Source organism: Pantherophis guttatus, chromosome 8 (assembly GCF_059756535.1).
Source record: "Pantherophis guttatus breed Tessera chromosome 8, ASM5975653v1, whole genome shotgun sequence".
Lineage (NCBI taxonomy): Eukaryota > Metazoa > Chordata > Lepidosauria > Squamata > Colubridae > Pantherophis > Pantherophis guttatus.
Genome location: NC_142070.1, coordinates 18298270 through 18316524, shown reverse-complemented (window position 1 = coordinate 18316524; position 18255 = coordinate 18298270). Strand labels below are relative to the sequence as shown.

Below are 18255 nucleotides of genomic sequence, written 5' to 3'. Positions count from 1 at the left end.
TGACTCAAATGCTTATTTTTGCAAAGGTAAGCATCTTAATTTCAGATAAGCTTGTGATGAAGATATCACAATTCAGAAAAATAAATATAAAATATGGAGTTAAGAAGTAAAATCTCCACCATCTTAAAATAATTGATAAAAATTTATCTATTTTATTTTATTTATTTATTTTGTCAATCATGTATTAGATAACATATATATAAACATAATTATGAACACATGAGATGGATACATATAAAAGAAAACATTAGGACAGGGACGGCAGGCATGTTGGTGCGCTTATATACGCCCCTTAAAAATCTCTTAGGAATGGGGTGAGGTCGACAGTAGACAGTCTAAGGTTAAAGTTTTGGGGGCTTGGGAATGAAACCACAGAGTCAGGTAGTGCATTCCACTCTGTTGCTGAAATCATATTTTCTGCAATCGAGTTTGGAGCGGTTTACCTTGAGTTTGTATCTATTACTTGCTTGTGTATTGTTGTGAAGCTGAAGCAATCATTGACAGGTAGGACATTGTAGCAGATAATTTTATGTACTACGCTTAGGTCAGACTGAAGGCGGCGTAGTTCTAAATTGTCTAAGCCCAAAATTTCAAGTCAAAAATTTCAAGTTGATTACCAGTATATACATTAAGAACTAAAATAATGTTATTTGAAACACATACTAACACTTGTCACCCCTCTAATATATGCAGTATTCAGATATATGCAATATTCATTTCAAACCTCTAGGTACAGTAGAATGTATATATAGAGTAAAAAACCAAAACTGCAGGAAGAAAAATTCTATGATCAAATCTGTATCTTTACTTACGTATTTTAGTTATCTAACCACTAGGTGGTGTATTTACAATTTATTTAGGTCATAAATAGGCTGATTAAACATAATGTGGGTGTGCGTGAATGTGCATGGTTGATTTTTAAAAAAGAAGCTCAAATATAACACAAATTCAAAATCACTGATTCGGTCTTAAATGTTGCTTTCAGCCATAAGCTTATGTCAGTGTTTCTCAATCTTGGGAACTTTAAGGCATGTTGATTTCAACTCCCAGAATTCCCCAGTCAGCCATAGTTGGCTGAGGAATTCTGGGAGTTGAAGTCCACATTCCTTAAAGTTCCCAAGGTTGAGAAACACTGACCTATGTGTTGTCTTTGTAAACGTGATTAACTCACAATTCCCAGGGAGCATAATACCGTTTCCCCCAAAATAAGACATCCCTTAATTATAAGCCCAATCGGGCTTTTGAGCTCATGGCAATAAGGCCAAGCGTTTATTTCAGGATTCAAAAAAATGACAGAGTCTTATTTTTGGGGAAACACGGTACATCTCAGAGATGTAATATAACATATGTAGAGGACGCCCAAAACTTTAAAATTACAGCACCTTGCAAGGCAGACTTGATGCTTAAAAGTAAAAAAATAAACTGATGCTTAAAAGTAAAGAATAAACTGATGCTTAAAAGTAAAGAATAAAAAGGAGAATTTAAAAGCTCATAAAGATCATTCAGGTTCACTATCAAAGTTTGTAGGAACAAGATGTAAGCCAGGCTGTGAAACTCAATTTCATTGAGGGCTGCATTAGGGTTGTGTTTGATCTTGGGGGACTGGGATGGGCATGGCCAGCTCAACGTCACTCATGTTGGGGGGCGCCTATGGTGGCCCGAGTGCTCCGACAGCAAAAATGGGCTCCTGAGCTCAGTTTTCGGCTGCCACAGCCTCCTGCAACCCTCTGCCAGTGAAAATGGAGTTCCGTTTTTGCTGGTAGAAGCATCACAGGCTGGTCCTTCACTGTTTCCAGGACAGCCCCATGGGCCAGATCTAAGTATCCCGCGGGCCGGATCTGGTCCCCAGGCCTTGAGTTTGACACCCCTGATATAAAGCATTTCAGTTATCAGCCCTTGGATCAGACTTCTGCTGACAACTTGCCTTATGAATCTCTTTTAGTACCAACTTAGAAGCAACTGGAGTAGACTAGGAGGCAGGCTAAATTATAGAACAGACAGAATAAGCCAAAAATAAATTAGTTTCCTTGTTTCCAAATGGTATGTTACAACTCCTTGTTTAACTGCAAGAGACAATAGACACCGCTTTCTTAGTGAAATTGTATAAAATTTTATTAAAAGAGATTATCTGAACTTGGTTCTGTTTCAAAAATGATGACTTTGAAATTTATGACTCAAAATTAATGGATTACAGGGTCGTAAAAAGAGAGTTTTACTATGATGATGATGATGATGATGATGATGATGATGATGATGATTCTTGAAACAGTGTCCTTAGTACTCACTGACTGCCCACTAGAAAGATCCTGTCAGCCTGATCAGGTGGATCAGACAAGAAACACCACCAGATGAGTTAATTCTACTTCATTGTAAGGCCACATTAACAAATTCTTGCACGTCTGAAATTCCAATTCCGCCCCCCCTCCTTTTCACCCTGAGAAATTAGGGAGGGTGTTATCTGAGCCTCTTACCCCTCCCACTATCTAGCTGTGGACTAAGCTGTTTCCCCAGGCAGCATCTGTTGGAAGGAAGCACATTCTCAGTTCATTCCTAATATTATTACAGATTCTCCCATCTGCCTACTTACTGATGAAGTCTACCTAATCTACACCTGGAAACTTTCTGATGTGTTTGGACTGTATTTCTCAGAATTATTTTTAAAAAACCGAACCAGTTTAATTTAAAGGTTAAAGATGCTGTACTAAAAGTAAGGAGATTGTGAGGTCTCGTCCTGTCTTAAAGATGGAAATCAACTCAATGATTTTGGGCCAATCATTTCCTCTTAGCCCTAGGAAGAAAGCAAAGATAAACCACTTCCCAAATAATTGTCAATATTTGTCCATATAGCTGCCAAGGTCCATGAGGGAATGTGCCCTCATCCCTCAAAAATGTATAGGAATATTAGCTCATCTGAAAGGCAGTAGATTTGCTGTCATCTAATCTACAACCAATAGCTCTAAATATCACCTGCGTAGATTTTCAGTATGTTATGCTTGGTTAATTTTCTCATATGAATCTTGCTGTAGCATTCATGAATGTTATTTTTCTGTATTTAATTAACACAAACTCAAGAAAGAATGACACCAACTCCACCTAAATACCTTCTTTCAATTCTCCACATGCTTGTACTTCCATTTTTCTTCCTTGCCCCTGCCTGTCTTAGGGATTTAGTAGCTAAATATTAGCAGCTACCATATTTCTTAAGTTGGCACCAAGAAATAGTTTATAAACCACAATTCCTCAAAGGCTCCCTATTAATAATTAGCCAGATTTTTTCCATTATAATGAATCTCATTACAAAGTGAAGCAGCCTTCAAAAGCTTCCAACAAAATTCAGGTCGCTTCGCTTCTCCAACTTATTTGACTTTGCCAACGTTATTTGACTTGCCAAACTCGATTTACTAGCAGAATATAAACATGGAAATCACATTTCAAAAGATTAGCAAACATCAATGGGCTGGCAAATGATTGCAGCCCAACAGCATGTGATGGAATATGGTCACTTCTTGCATACAATCATCTTTGGTCATTTGTTACAGTTTGCTAATTAACAATGTAGTGGGAAAAGACCAAAAACAGATGATGGAAAACGAAGAAAGTGATTATACATTGTCACCGGGAACGATGGCATCGTCAGCTAACCAGTACAGAAACTGATATGTAATTTTCCACATCAAGGCACAGGGACAATGTGCTTGTTAATTAAAAGTCATACTTTATACTTTACACTTCTGGAAGCAGGGAGATATGTAATAAATAACCGCTACTCACTGGTTTATTTCAGTCCTCAACAAAAGCAGGTCCTGCTTCAATGCTTTGGCACTAAGTAAAGGATATGCTGACCTTCAGGGTGGGGAAGAAATTTTTAAACATAAGGGTTTGTGGTAAGTTGATCCGGACCATAAAGAATATAGAAACATAACTGGATCTCTGCTAAATGAAATGGTTATTCTCAAGGGGCAATTTATCTTCCCAAATCAAAATGCATGTCTCAAAAGGGTATTCACACCATCAATTTTTATCATCCTGATTTTGGTATGGGTTGGATGCTTCATGAACAGGATAATTTCTCCTACTTTCTCATATACATTATTGCCATTTTGATAAAATAGAAGTTTGGAAATACTTTAAAATTAAACCTCAAATTAAAGGTTTCACTTCTACACATGGTTTTTTTTACTTTTTTTATAATGTCGGTGCTTCCAATTGAAGGGAAAATTGATTTTCAATCAGTTGAATAAATCACAGTGTTGCTCCCATTTTTTCAGCTGCTATTGTTTTCCATAAATTGAAAGCTCTTACATAAGGTAAAATGAAGAACACAACAAGCACGCAGTATTAAACAAGAAGGATTTAACACCATTAATAGCTGTGATACAGCATTTTAAAATGTCATGAGTGACAATTTTTCAGTCACCAGGATTGTAATGTATTTTACACATTTGTACTGTAGCTTTCTGAAATCGCACTTTCTACAGGATACAATTTTTAACTGGAATTAAAGGAAGTTTTAAATCCTCTTCATATTTCAGACCTTTTCTTGTCAAGGTGTCACAGATCTTGGCGACAAAATTGCTTGCTGTCTCATGAATGGGACTGCTTCAGACAATAGTAAAGGTCTGTGATGGCTAATCTTTTTGCCATCACATGCCAGAAGCGGAGAGGGGGTCGGCAAACAGGCCATTTCTGGCCTCCGGAGGGACTCTGGGGGAGTGGGGAAGGCCATTTTCACCCTCCCCAGGTTCCTAGAAAGGCTCTGGAGCCTGGGGAGAGAGAAAAATGGGCCTTCCGGTCCCACTGGAAGTTGACAAATGGGCCATTTCTGGCATCTGGAGGGCCTCCAGGAGGGTGGAGAAGGCCGTTTTCACCCTCCCCAGACTCCTAGAAAGGCTCTAGAAACTGGGGAGAGAGAAAAACGGGCCTTCCCCACCACCCCCTGAGGCCCTCCAGAGGCAGGAAACAGCCTGTTTGCCTACTTCTGGTGGGCCCAGAAGGTCTGAAAATCAGCTGGCCGGTACGTGCATGCACGCCAGAGCTGAGCTTGCGTGCCCGCCGATATGCCTATGCATGCCACCTGTGCATGCCATAGGCTCGCCATCATGGGTATAGGTAGTCTTTGACTGACAACAGTTAATTTAGTGACCGTTCAAAGTTACAATGGCACTGAAAAAATGACTTATGACATTTTTCACACTTAGGACCATTGCAGCATCCCTATGGTGAAATGATCAAAATTCAGATGCTTGATAACTGGTTCGTATTTATGACCGTTGTTATGTCCCAAAGTCATATGATCACCTTTTACGACTTTCTGACCGGGAAAGCCAGATTCACTTAACAACCCTGTTACTAACTTATCAACTACAGTGATTCACTTAATAATTTGGCAAGAAAGCTCGCAAAGTGGGGCAAACACACCTAACAAATATTTCACTTAACAGAAATGTTGGGCTCAATTGTGGTCGTAAGTCGAGGACTACCTGTAAAGATAAAGGTAAAGGTTCCCCTGTACATGCATGCTAGTCATTTCCAGCTCTAGGGGGTGGCGCTCATCTCCGTTTCAAAGCCGAAGAGCCAGCGCTGTCCAAAGCTGTCTCCGTGGTCATGTGGCTGGCATGACTAAATGGCAAAGGCGCATGGAACGCTGTTACCTTCCCACCAAAGGTGGTCCCTATTTTTCTACTTGCATTTTTTACATGCTTTTAAACTGGGACAGTTCTGACAAGTACCGGGAGCTCACCCCATTACACAGCACTAGGGATTCGAACTGCTGAACTGACAACCTTTTGATCAACAAGCTCAGCATCTTAGCCACTTAGCAACCACGTCCCTTACTTACAGGACTACCTGTAACTAACAATAATTCACAATGACTGGCTATCCAAATAGATAGTCTAAAACATTTGCACAATGAAGAGTGGATTTTCTCCCACTGTGAAATGTATACATGAATTTTATTAGCCTTATCTTTTGATATAAGCCTTCCTACAGAATCTATATTCCCTACAACATCCTATAAAATGAAGCTAGGTTCTTTTTTTCTTCCAAAATTACTATAACTGGGCTATTCTTCCAATCCTTTAGGGTCAATTTATATTAGCATTATTGACAACACCAGACCCAGAAATGATCCAAGACATGCAGACACATTTGTTTAAGTTCAATTTAATCTTAATCAAGTCTAAAACACACTAGTAAGTGGTTGAGTCAAGCAAAAGAAAAATACATGCAAGAGAATGATAGAATGCTTCAGTCTTTTGAAGAATTTTTTTTTTTTTTTTGCCTGTCAAGTTCACTGGAATTTAGATGAAAAGAATACATCTTGAGAAGAAATAAAGTAGTGGCATTTTGGACATTATTCCCATTTTTTAAAAAAACCTGATATTTGAAAAGAGATTTGGTTACCAGAAATTGATATGTGGTGGGTCAAATCACCATGGCTAACTCGCCACAGCACAACTCCCCGCAGGACAAGAGTTGCACTAATACCAAAGAAATGATGGAACAGAATCATTAAGAAAGGATGCAAAAGGGAGAACAAAATTAAATGTGAATGACAAAAATTCAAATCATTTCCTAATTATTTTAAATAATTTAAATTGTTGAATTGTCCCACAGTGTGTTGTCTCATGGCAAGTTGGCCGTAGCAAGTTGCCCCACTGCAAATTGGCCACAATGAGCCGCAATGAATTGGCTTTGGCGAGTTGACTGTGCCAAGTTGTCTCATTCCAGGGGTGTCAAACTCACGGCCCATGGGCTAAATTTGGCCCGCGGGGTGGTTAGATCTGGTCCACGGGGTCACCCCAGAAACAGCAAAGGACTGGCCCACGGTGCTTCTGCCAGGGAAAATGGAGCTTGGGAGGACCACGTGTTTTCAGCCGCGACAGTTTCCTGCAGCTCTCTACCAGTGAAAACAGAGCTCAAGGGGTGCGTTAGCCCCATTTTCAGCTAAGACAGCCTCCTGCAGCCCTCTGCCCCCCCCCCCCGAGCTCCATTTTCGCTAGCAGAGGGCTGCAGAGGCTGTTGCAGCCAAAAAAGGAGCCTCGGTGAGTGATGTCGAATTTGCCATGCCTACCCTTATCCATGCTCCTCAAGGTCAAACAGAACCCTGATACAGCCCTCAATGAAACCAAGCTTCTCACCCCTGTCCCATTCCATCCAGATGCACCCAGTACATATGCAAAAGAATGACAACTGGTTCTTGAAAGCAGAAGCTATGAAACTGCAGGTGTAAGAAAACAGTTTTCATACAGTAATCCCATGAATGGAAACAACTGCAGTACACCACAAACCTACAAAGGCAGCTAGATGAAAGAAGTGAAAACAAACAACAAAATAAAAAAGTGGTTACATACCTTCACAATCTTTCCTTTAGCCAATTTCTACTGTGTTGCTAGAAGACTGTTCTCCTTAACCATAAGAAGCCCTTTGAACCTAATAGAGGAAAAGAACATAGGTTTAAGCCCAATGAAGTACAAAGGACTGCTCCAAATCCAGGTTAAAATTAAGTCCATAGTTGCTGTTGATTGCTTCATATATGGGTGTCTCTCCTCTTTTGTAGTACTGCTACATAGGTCTATAAAGATTATTTCCAGGCACTTGCTCATTCCTTCACTTGCACGTGAGACTGGTCTGTGTTATTGTACACCTCAGAATGACTCGGTGGCCAAGTCTCTCAGCTGCTCAGACAAAGGCATGAATTGGCTCTCTACCTGCCACTTTCCGCCAGGCTGGAAAATACCATTTTGCTGCCAGTTTTACAGAGGCTGTAGGCCTTTTCATGAAGACTCAGATCAGGCACGGAAGACTAATTATAAGACTCCTCTGAAGAAAGAAAACTCTGTGGGGGAACAGGGGAGAGGGGGAAAACAAGAAAGCAGAGGAGGTGGAGGAAACTAGCTATTCTCCCATTCTCTTCACAACTTCACATATATAATTATTATTAATTAGGCTCATAAAATTGAATGGATGTATAATGCCACTGTCAACAGGGCTAAAGGGTATATATAAAATTCCATCTTTCCTTCCTCTCTATTTTTTAAATACCTCACCAACTGAGAACTCAAAAGCTTACATGAACTGAAAAGCTTACACCATTTTTTCTCCCTCAAGGATTGATCCTTGTGAAAGTATTGATCAGCTGGGGACTTTGCGTGTTTTCTTCCAAGAACTACGATAGTTTTATCTTCCCCCCCTAAAAAAATTGTATGGAAAACACCTTCTATTCACAGTTCTCAATACATCAAGTTGTAGTGACCCAGAAAATTACTTTCAGATTATATGAAATACAGCGCAAGACATGGATCCCTAGTGGCCACTAAACCAAAAAAGATCCCGAAGTTTTATCTGTGAAATAATGGAACATTGCAAATGTTCGTGTTCCAGGTTAATACGTATTGCAAAACAACTTTTCTCAATCATGTGCCTTCCAGATGGAGAAGAGGGGAGGGGAGATGAAGGGGAAGGCAAAAGGGAAGGGGAGGGGAAAGAAAAGGGGAAAGGGAAAGGGAAAGAAGGGGAAGGGAAAGGGGGAAGGGGAAGGAGAAGGAGAAGGGGGAAGGGGAAAGGGACCCCTTCAGATTTTACTCCACTAGTCATTACAGTGCTCATCCCTGTTTCAAGGGACCATGTGATCTGTCCCCGTCTACACACACGCACAAACACAGCCAGCCGAGGGTTAAGAAAGTACTTGGCACGCACACAGGTCGTTATCTCAAACTTGGCAACAATATAAGCACCGTCTGCCAAGAGCTTTACTGCAACAGATAACATAAAATTACATACGCATTGCAAATAGTCCAGCAAAACAATATCCCTTCGGCAGCTTCAGACGTTGTTCAAGTGACTAGCCAGAGTTAGTTTTTGTTCGTCACCGAGTTTTACCAGCCACCACCCTCTCTTATATAGTCTCTGGGGTGTGGTCCAGTGACTCAGTTCTAATCCCTAGCACGCCTCCTTAACTGCTGCAACCGTTTATCACGCCTTCGTTGGCGTGCATCCAGGAACGACGGCTCTCCTTCTTCGCTCTCATCAGAGACACCTGGCTAATCTCCTCTCCCTCGGCCGGCACCTGAGGCAGTGCCAGAAGGGAGGGGCCTGGAGAGGGAGGCCTGGCTGACTCCTCTCCCTCATGTTCAGAGCTTTCTTCCTCCGATGAGATAGGCTCAGAGGGCGGGGCCACAACACCATGAGCCAGCACTGTCCGAAGATTTTTCCATAGTCATTTGGCCAACATGACATTGAGGAACGTTAAGATGCTTGGGTTCCTGGGCAGGAAAACCAACAGCCCGAGTTTGAGACCCGAGTGTCGTGCGACACATCTTCGCCTACCTCCTGATCACCTAGTAGTTCGAAAGCTCGCAAATGCGAGTAGAAAAATAAGTATCACTTCACAAAGTGAACTTATACATACATTTTATTAAGAATTGAATTATAATAGTTCAAATTAATACAGGTAGTTTTTGACTTACAATCAAGGGAGCTGCTGGTTGGAGATACAAATTGCATGTACTTTTATAGAAATAATGCATTGCTGTTGCCAGAAAACTCAGATGTAGTGGATTTTGATTGTTATTATGTAACAAAATAAGGACATAAAAATACAGTAAATTTATCAAACACCATTTGACAGGAAAATGGTACAATCAGTTGAAAGTTACATATAAGTTCCAGAAAATTAGCAAACAGATACATTTGTGTACAGATAATCCTCGATTTACTACAGTTCATTTAGGGACTACTCAAAGTTACAATAGCATTGAAAAAAGTGACATAGGACTTTTTTCACACTTACAACTGTTGCAGCATCCTTTGGGTCACAGATCAAAATTCAGATGCTTGGCAACTGGATGATATTGACGATGATTGCAGTGTCCTGAGATCATATGATCATTTTTGCAACCTTCTGACAAACAAATGGGGAAGCCAGATTCATTAACAACCATTTTATTAACTTAACCGCTGCAGTGATTCACTTTACAGTTGTGACAAGATAGGTCACAAAATGGGGCAAAACTCACTTAACAACTGTCTCACCTAGCAACATAAATTTTGGGCTCAGTTGTAGTCATAAGTCAAGGGCTACCTGAATATGGGAAGAATGTTGCTAAAAATGAAGGACTGGATAAACAAATTTTATGAATTGTGACTGCTGGAAGAAAAGTATTTGTTATTATGTGACCTGTTGCACACAATAGTTGTTCAAAAACTGAAAATGGCATTGTGTAAGAGCAGTCAATTGCACACTTTATAGTGTGGAAGCGAGCATTGTGTACACGAGAGGAAATAGTTGAATTCAGCAGGAATGCAGAAGTGCATGTAGCAGAATGAAAAGGGAGAGCGATTCTGCTTAGGAGTGAATGGATGCTGAATCAATGTTGATTGAATAGCAAAGTGAGTCATTACAAAAGTAGCATGTTAAGTGGTCTAGTCATTTAGAGTGAACTGAAGAAAACTTAATTGCAAAACAAGAATATTCAGTTGATGGTTTGGAAAAAAAGGGGGGGGCAAAACTGGAAAAAGTTGTAGCTGAATGGCAGTGACTCCTCTAAAAGAGACCGTTGAGAACAAAAGAACAAAAAGCAATGTATAAACTGTTTATACAGGCATGGTGAACGACAAGGATGTTTTACAAGGACAGAAAGGTGTTTATAACAGCTGAAGCAGGAACCATGGCAACTCACCTCAAGCAGAAACATAGAGTGAATAAAGTTTCATAAAGTAAAAGAAGGATCAATAATTCAGTGACTTGAAGGAGAACAGGAGAAAAACTATCTTAAGATTTAAATCCTTGATCTATAATCTATGTCTATAGACCAGTGGTCTCCAACCCTTCCAGCTTGATGAACCAGTAGAGGTGGCGGAAGGGGGGGGAGACCCGATGGTTTCTTGTGCGCTCGCTTTCACAAATGCACAAACCCGTGGGCCGGATCCATGCTTAGAACTGGCCTGCAGGGCTGCCCTGGAAACAGCGAAGGACCGGCCAGCGGTGCCTCTGCCAGCAAAAACAAAGCTCAGGGTGGCCACACGTGGTCCCCTGAGCTCCATTTTTGCTGGCAGAGGGCTGCAGGAGTTCGTCGTGGTTGAAAACAGGGCACGCACTCCCCCAAGCTCGGTTTTCACTGGCAAAGGGCTAGCAAAACAAACTAAAATCAAAACAAAACAAAAGGAGAAATGTTTTCCCTTTTGCATTTGAGCATCCAAGAAGGGAGAAAGGGAAAAAGGAAAAACAAAGAAAAAGATGGGAAGAGAGCAAGGAAGGAAAAAGGAAAGAGGGGAAGGAAGAAGAAAGAAAAAAGGAGAAGGAAGAGGGAAGGAAGACAATGGATCCTCCCATCCCCACCCGGGCCACCATAGGTAATATGATAATAATTTTAAAAAACAAGTTGGTTTCTAACTGACTTTTTTTTTTTAATTTTCTTCACACCCATGTTCAGATACAAATCATCAATATATACCGTATTTCTCCGAAAATAAGACTGTGTCTTGTATTAATTTTTGCTCCAAGGGACATATTAAGGGCTTATTTTATAATTCAATAAATCCGTCATGTGTTCTAACCAGGGTGGATTTGATTTAAATCGAATTGATTTAAATCACAATTTAAATCATGATTTAAATCACTAGTAAAAAGGCTTGATTTAAATCAAATCGATTTAAATCATAATTTTTAAAGAGCAACTGTCATCTCTGCTACTCCTTTGACCCACTGTTGACTTACAGATAGTCCCAGTGTTGCAGAATATACAGCCTCATGCTACATAACTAAGCTCCCTTTCATGCTGAATAAACTAAATTATTTATGTATCCTAAATAGAAAACTATCTTAAGATAGATTTTTACCCCAAAAGTTTTTTATTAAAATAAATTTGATAAAAATCAAAAAAATCCGATTTAAATCAAAAAAATCCGATTTAAATCAAAAAAATCTGTTTTTTTTTATTTAAAAAAAAATCATTGATTTTTATCCACCCTGGTTGTAACGGATGTACTAAATGTGTCCGTCTGGCTGATGATTGTAACTGGGGCTTATTTTGGGGGTAGGACTTATATTATGAGAATCCTGAAAAATCATGCTATGGTTTATTTTCCAGTTAGGTCTTATTTGGGGGGAAATATGTAGTTTGCATAATGAGCCCTCACTCATGATATACACATTAAAATGCTCAATACTTATTTCTGGAAAAAAGATGACATGACACTGAAAATTTACTTATAAGTTTGTATCTCAATTTTTCTTCAGTGCAACAAAATCCTAATCATTAAAAGTTGATTAAGTTAAAATCAATAACCACAGAACAACCATATCTAAAAGACTTCAAGAATTTTTATGGGCTTCTTGTGAAATAAATCAATGCACTTTAAAGAATTTATTTTTCTCCTTAAGCTTTGTTTTTATTAGCTAAGATAAAGTAGGGCACAAAACAAATCATAACAATTCATGGTGGCAACAATGGATGTTACTGATAGCTCCAAACATAAAATGGGTGAATGACCTACACCCCCAACACATATTAACAACTAAAAAGGTTCTCAGGATCAAGTGCTGATATGTTTAATTCTTTCCTTGGAGAAAATTTGCCTACAGTAATGTTATATTTTTCACAAATTAATCAGGAAATAAAAAATACAAGTTATCTTTATGAATAAAATTATAAACTGAAAATCCCTGAAAAGGGATTACAAAAGTAGCATTTGGGGAAAAATATTATATAAATGTAGCCTTTAGAAGGAGTATTACTATTTTCCAGCTTTTTTTTTAATGAAAAACTATTGCCTTTTGTTTACTCTGAAAGTATTTATTTTTTACGTAGCTGTATTGGCTCTTAAACTTCTAGGGCAATGTCTAATAAAAAAAAAACTGTACTTGAAGTCATCTTTCTATAATTATTTATTAGACAGAACAAACCCAAAAGACTGCATTTCTGTTAAAACAATAAAGTTTGGTTAAAACAAAAGCTGATCTCTATTAAACAGGTACCATGGCATAGCAGATCGTTGAGTCACAGTATACTCAAAGTTAATAACTTTTCCATTTGTGAATTTTTATGGTATAGATCACAATAAAATTAAACTAATTCACAGCAATTTTTACACTAATTGCATCATGAATTACAATCATATGGGAGACCTAAAAAAAACAGAGGACTAGTATCAATCTTCTATTTTTCTTTATACCTAATATCATCTCCTGTAGGCTTCCCCAAAACTAATCTTGGATTTAAATCCTCAATTTTTGAGTTTAAATCACACATATCTGATGATGCCAGCTGATTTAGTGACATTTAGGATATGATATCTGACATCATTCTGGTAAGGGATGTATGGAATAAAGGAGAATGGCAGTGGCCATGACATTACTATGAATAACCTAGTACCGTGATGGCGAACCTATGGCATGCAGAGCCATATCAGTGGGCATGCGAGCTCAGCTCCAGCCAGCTGACTTTCGGGCCTTCTGGGCCCACCAGAACTAGCGAAACGGCTGTTTCCTGCCTCCAGAGGACGTAGAGGGTGGGGAAGGCCCATTTTTTTTGCTCTCTCCAGGCTCCAGAGCCTCTCTAGGAGCCTGGGAAGGGCAAAAATGGCCTCCCTCCCCTGAAAGCCCCCTGGAGGCCGGAAACGGCCCGTTTGCCAACTTCTGGTGGGACCGGAAGTCGGCAAATGGTTCATTTCCAGCCTCCAGAGGGTGTCCGGGGAGTGGGGAAGGCCGTTTTCACCCACCCCAGGCTCCTAGAGAGGCTCTAGAGAGGCTCCTAGAGAGGGAAAGCAAAAAACAGGCTTACTGGGCCCAATATGCCATTGCATGCTAAAAGTGGTGGGAGTGCGGGAGGGTCACACGCTCATGAGTGGGGTGCATATAATTATGTGTGGGCACGCACACACGCGACCTCCTGTGCAATCCCCGCTTTTGGCACACAATGGCAAAAGGGTTAGCCATCACTGACCTACAGTTAAAAGAGGTTGTGGTTAAGGTAGCTGTTCTGAAATATGAAAGTATGGGAACCCTGAAGGAAAAGATTAACTTAAAATTATAATAGTATATAGGATATGTTAATAACAAGTACTCCTCTCCCAGAAAAACACTGGGTTTACCAATGCAAAAGCTGTAGAAACATGGACATTGCTATTGTTACCTAATGCAACTTACCATGCATTATAAATATAGAGAAATCAATGAAGAGTCTGAGTATTCTTTACACACGTGTAATTATGTAGGGAATGAACATTAAGACATAGGAAGTAAACTGCAATATCACTGATAGTCAAATCTGAAGCCTGTTTTTAGGAGATAGAAATATAAAAGAATAACAGAATAATAACAAAGCTGAGACCATGGCAGTCTTCATGGTCCAATCCCCTGTTCAACCCGGAGACCCTATACCAGGGGTGTCAAACTCAATTTCATTAAGGGCTACATCAGGGCTGTGATTCACCTTGGGGGGCCGGGCGGGCATAGTCAACTGGCGGGCATGGCCAACTTGATGCCACTTCCCAAACTGCTGGCATGCTTCTTCTTTGGTAGACCAGGCCGAAGTCACGCTGACCCAATGTTTTCTCTTCGCATTGGGTAGACTGGGGCGAAGCCACACTGGCCCAATGATTGCTCTTTGCATTTGGTAGATCGGGCTGAAGCCACACTGGCCCAATGTTTCCTCTTCACATTGAGTAGACCGGGCCAAAGCAACGCAGGCCAGCCCCTTACATTTTCCCAGGCCAACATCGCGGACCAAATCCAGCCCGCAGGCCTTGTGTTTGACAATCCTGCCCTAAACCATTTCAGACAAATGCCATTCAATCTCTTCTTAAAAACCTCCAGTGATGGAACATCAGCTTAAAATAATATAAAAATTATAGAAGTTTTAAAACAGAACCAATGTAATAGTTAAAGTTAAAGACACTGGATTAGAAAGTAAGAGGCCATAAATTCTAGTCCTGAAAATCAGTTGGGCGATCTTTGGCCAGTCACTTTCTTAGCCCTAAGAAGAAGGTAGTATTCCTGTAGTCATCATGTGGGACTTGATGGACCATTCCATAAAAGTGTAAACAAAACACATGACTTAAATTAGATAAAAGGTTTTGGAACATCTCTGATACAATACCACTTGTTGTGACCTTCCAAGTTGCATTTAATTTCAAAAACAGTTGAGAGACCCATGCAGAATAAATTTTAATATGTCAGTTGAAGCTGCAATTTATTAACCTGTAATGCATTTAAGAGATACTCCTTATGCTAATATCCTTTTTAAAATCACAGAATCCGTTCAAAGTATTCTGACTCATCATTTTGCCTAGTTAAAAGCTAGGCTTCTATGATCTCACTGTCAGAAAAGCTGCCACATTCTGTAACATAAAACATCTAACAAGTACACAGCAGCTGTTCATACTTGCTAGGAAAGTATGTTATAGCAATGATGTCATGGAAAAAAATCTGGAATTGATTAAAATGTATCAAGACAGTTAAGCTATTCAATCTCTTGAACAATACATGTTCACATATTCCACCATCTGCATTAAAGCTCAGAGCAATGAAGAATAGTTCCCTTTAAAAGATTACCATTGGAGAGAGGGCAATTGTCATGCTTTAGTAGTTTCATTTAATAAAACTCTGCTTGTAACCATATAGTAATAAATATGCAAAGCTAAAAGTCTCAAAACTGTTAAACGAGTGGCTTGGCATTCATCATCCAATCAAGAAAAAAAAAAGGCCAACCTTTTAACTTTTAACAACACATGCATGTACTATGTGTTTATAGCAATGCATGAAGCTTCTAGGGAGTTTTTTAAGTTGAATTATCCATCTCCGTTCCAAAGAAAGCTGGTGAAATACTGGGAATAAAAATGTTTACAATCAGACAGAATTAATTGATTTGAAAAGTCTAACCTTTGAATTCCCAATCCTGCTTATTTATTACAAAAGTGTACTTATTGTTTCAATTTATGAAACAACTTTAGCACTTTGCTTACATCAAGCAAGAATCCAAGGTTGGTTTGAAAAGCAATCATATTTATGGCTTTTAAAATAAATTTTATCATTTTAAAATTTTATATTCATCTTTATGTCTTTGCAAATGTATTGAAGGGTCTTCACCTTTCCAGTCTCATTTCAGTCTACAGACGTTCAACAAACAAAGAAAATAATGACAAACACATCTGATGAGTATTACATGAGAGTAAGAGAAAAAATTAACTCTCTCAAAGCTATTCTTGCTTAGTTCTTTAAGCATAGGAACTCTGCAAGACTGAAGACTAGGTCTGGCTCTAAAGAAATTAACCAATTAATAAATTCTCTTGAGCACACTGCAAGAAATCAAGCTACAACCGAACTGCAACTGTATTGAATCAATAAAAGTAATTCTACAGAATCTGTTTTGAGGTGTAATATAATTCTTCTGTCAAAGTCAGCAAAACTCTTTCCTCATAATCCATGAGGAAAATCTGTAACAATTATCACATTACATCTAGTACAGCTAAGGTTAATATCCAGCAGAGAAGCTATATTTCCCTTAGAGCTTCTCTCAACCATCATACATCAGCCTTAAAGAGACAGGAAATGATAAGTAGATGTAAATGGGATTCCTAGCTAGAGAATACTCAACTGGGAGTCAATTAACATTAGCAAAATCATTGAAATGATATGACATACTAAAGAGTAGGAAATCTCTCCAGACTCTTAGTCTAAGAATATTACTAGTTTCTTTACCATATGTGAGCAAAAGCAATCAATCAGGAAACTGGTTGGAAGAAAGAAAGACTGGCAGATCTAGGAAGTTCAAAAGAGCTACTAATCATTCACTGACTTCTTCCAAAATGGTGTTTTTTAACTGTGTTAGGATTATAATTCCTAGGATTCCAAATAAATTGACATTCTAATACATCTAGTGGGTGTCATGAAGGGAAAGGATGCTCTGTATGAAATTCACGTGATATAGTTATCTTGACATTCTTGTCTACTCTGCATAAATATGTAATTGTAGTGTGGTACAAAGACAGCCTTGAAAAATACTTTTAAATAATTAATATCTTTACTATACAGAGCAGTACATGCAGGCCATCATATATCAGAGATTACAGCTATTCACAGTTTACCAAGAAGGCAGAATTTTTCTCTGAATGACAAAAAATGCTGAAATCTCATGAGATTACACAATTCTTCTAACTCTCAGTAATCCTATAAGATTACTTCAAGAAACAGTATTTTTTTTTTCAACATTTAATTTTGGTAATCAATTCCTGTACAGTGAGGTCACAGTTGCCACAAGTGAAATATTGAAAAGCATTCTGCTTTCAGCTAAATCCCCACTTCGGTCCATTTAATATATTGCAATGTAAATGTGAGAAATGAATGAATGAATGAATGAATGAATTAATTAATTAATAACATACATACATACTTACATACATACATAATACATACATACTACTGCCAGTATGGGAGAGAGCTTTTAACCAAAGGATAATATTTGTTTCAGTATTTGTAATAAATCTCAGGATTTGGAGAAAATGTTACCATATTTTCATTTGGAAAGTTTATATGCTTATGCTTTAAAACAGAGCTGGAATGAATCTTGGATGTCTTCTAGTCCAACTTCTGCTCAATCAGAAGACCCTATACCAGTGATGGAGTGCGTGCTGGAGCGCCGGAACCCAGAAGAGAGCAGCTGACTGGCGTGCATGTACACGATGGAACCTGGAAGAGCAGCTGGCAATGGCGCACGTGACCACAGAGAGGGCTTTGCGTGCCACCTCTGGCATGGGTGCCATAGGTTCGCCATCATGGCCCTATACCATTTCAGAAAACTGGCTGTCCAGTCACTTCTTAAAAGCCTCCAGTGATGGACCACTCACAACTTTTGAAGGCACACTGTTCCACTGGTTAATTGTTCTCACTGTTGGGAAATTTCTCCTTAGTTCTAAGTTGCTTCTCTCCTTGATTAATTTCCATCCATTGCTTCTTGTCCTCCCTCAGGTGCTTTGGAGAATAGTTTGACTTCCTCGTCTTTGTGGCAGCCCCACAAATATTGAAACACTGCTATCAGTTCTTCTTTTCACTAGATACAAATACCTAATTCCTGCAACCATTCTTCGTATGTTTTTAGCCTCTAGCCCCTAATCATTTTTGTTTTTCTTTTCTGAACTCTTTCCAGAGTCTCAATATATATTTTTATATGGTGGCCAAAACTGATTTTATTTATTCAAAACATAATTTTGATTATATTGTTTTATAAATTTATGTAATGGATTTGTGGGTTTGTC

General features: G+C 39.0%; 1 protein-coding gene across 6 annotated transcripts in view; it reads right to left on the bottom strand.

Moving 5' to 3' along the window:
* Positions 1–18255, bottom strand: part of BMPR1B (bone morphogenetic protein receptor type 1B) — a 203646-nt gene that overhangs the window by 119563 nt on the left and 65828 nt on the right. For 3 of the 6 annotated variants that reach the window (XM_087875291.1, XM_034440505.3, XM_087875292.1), the window contains exons 2-3: positions 7356–7434; positions 3772–3843 (exon numbers count right to left, since the gene is read on the bottom strand). The gene's annotated coding sequence lies outside the window, so the exon portion shown is untranslated. The remainder of the gene's footprint in view (positions 1–3771; positions 3844–7355; positions 7435–18255) is intronic. The other 3 variants (XM_034440501.3, XM_034440503.3, XM_034440504.3) reach the window with 1 other exon arrangement.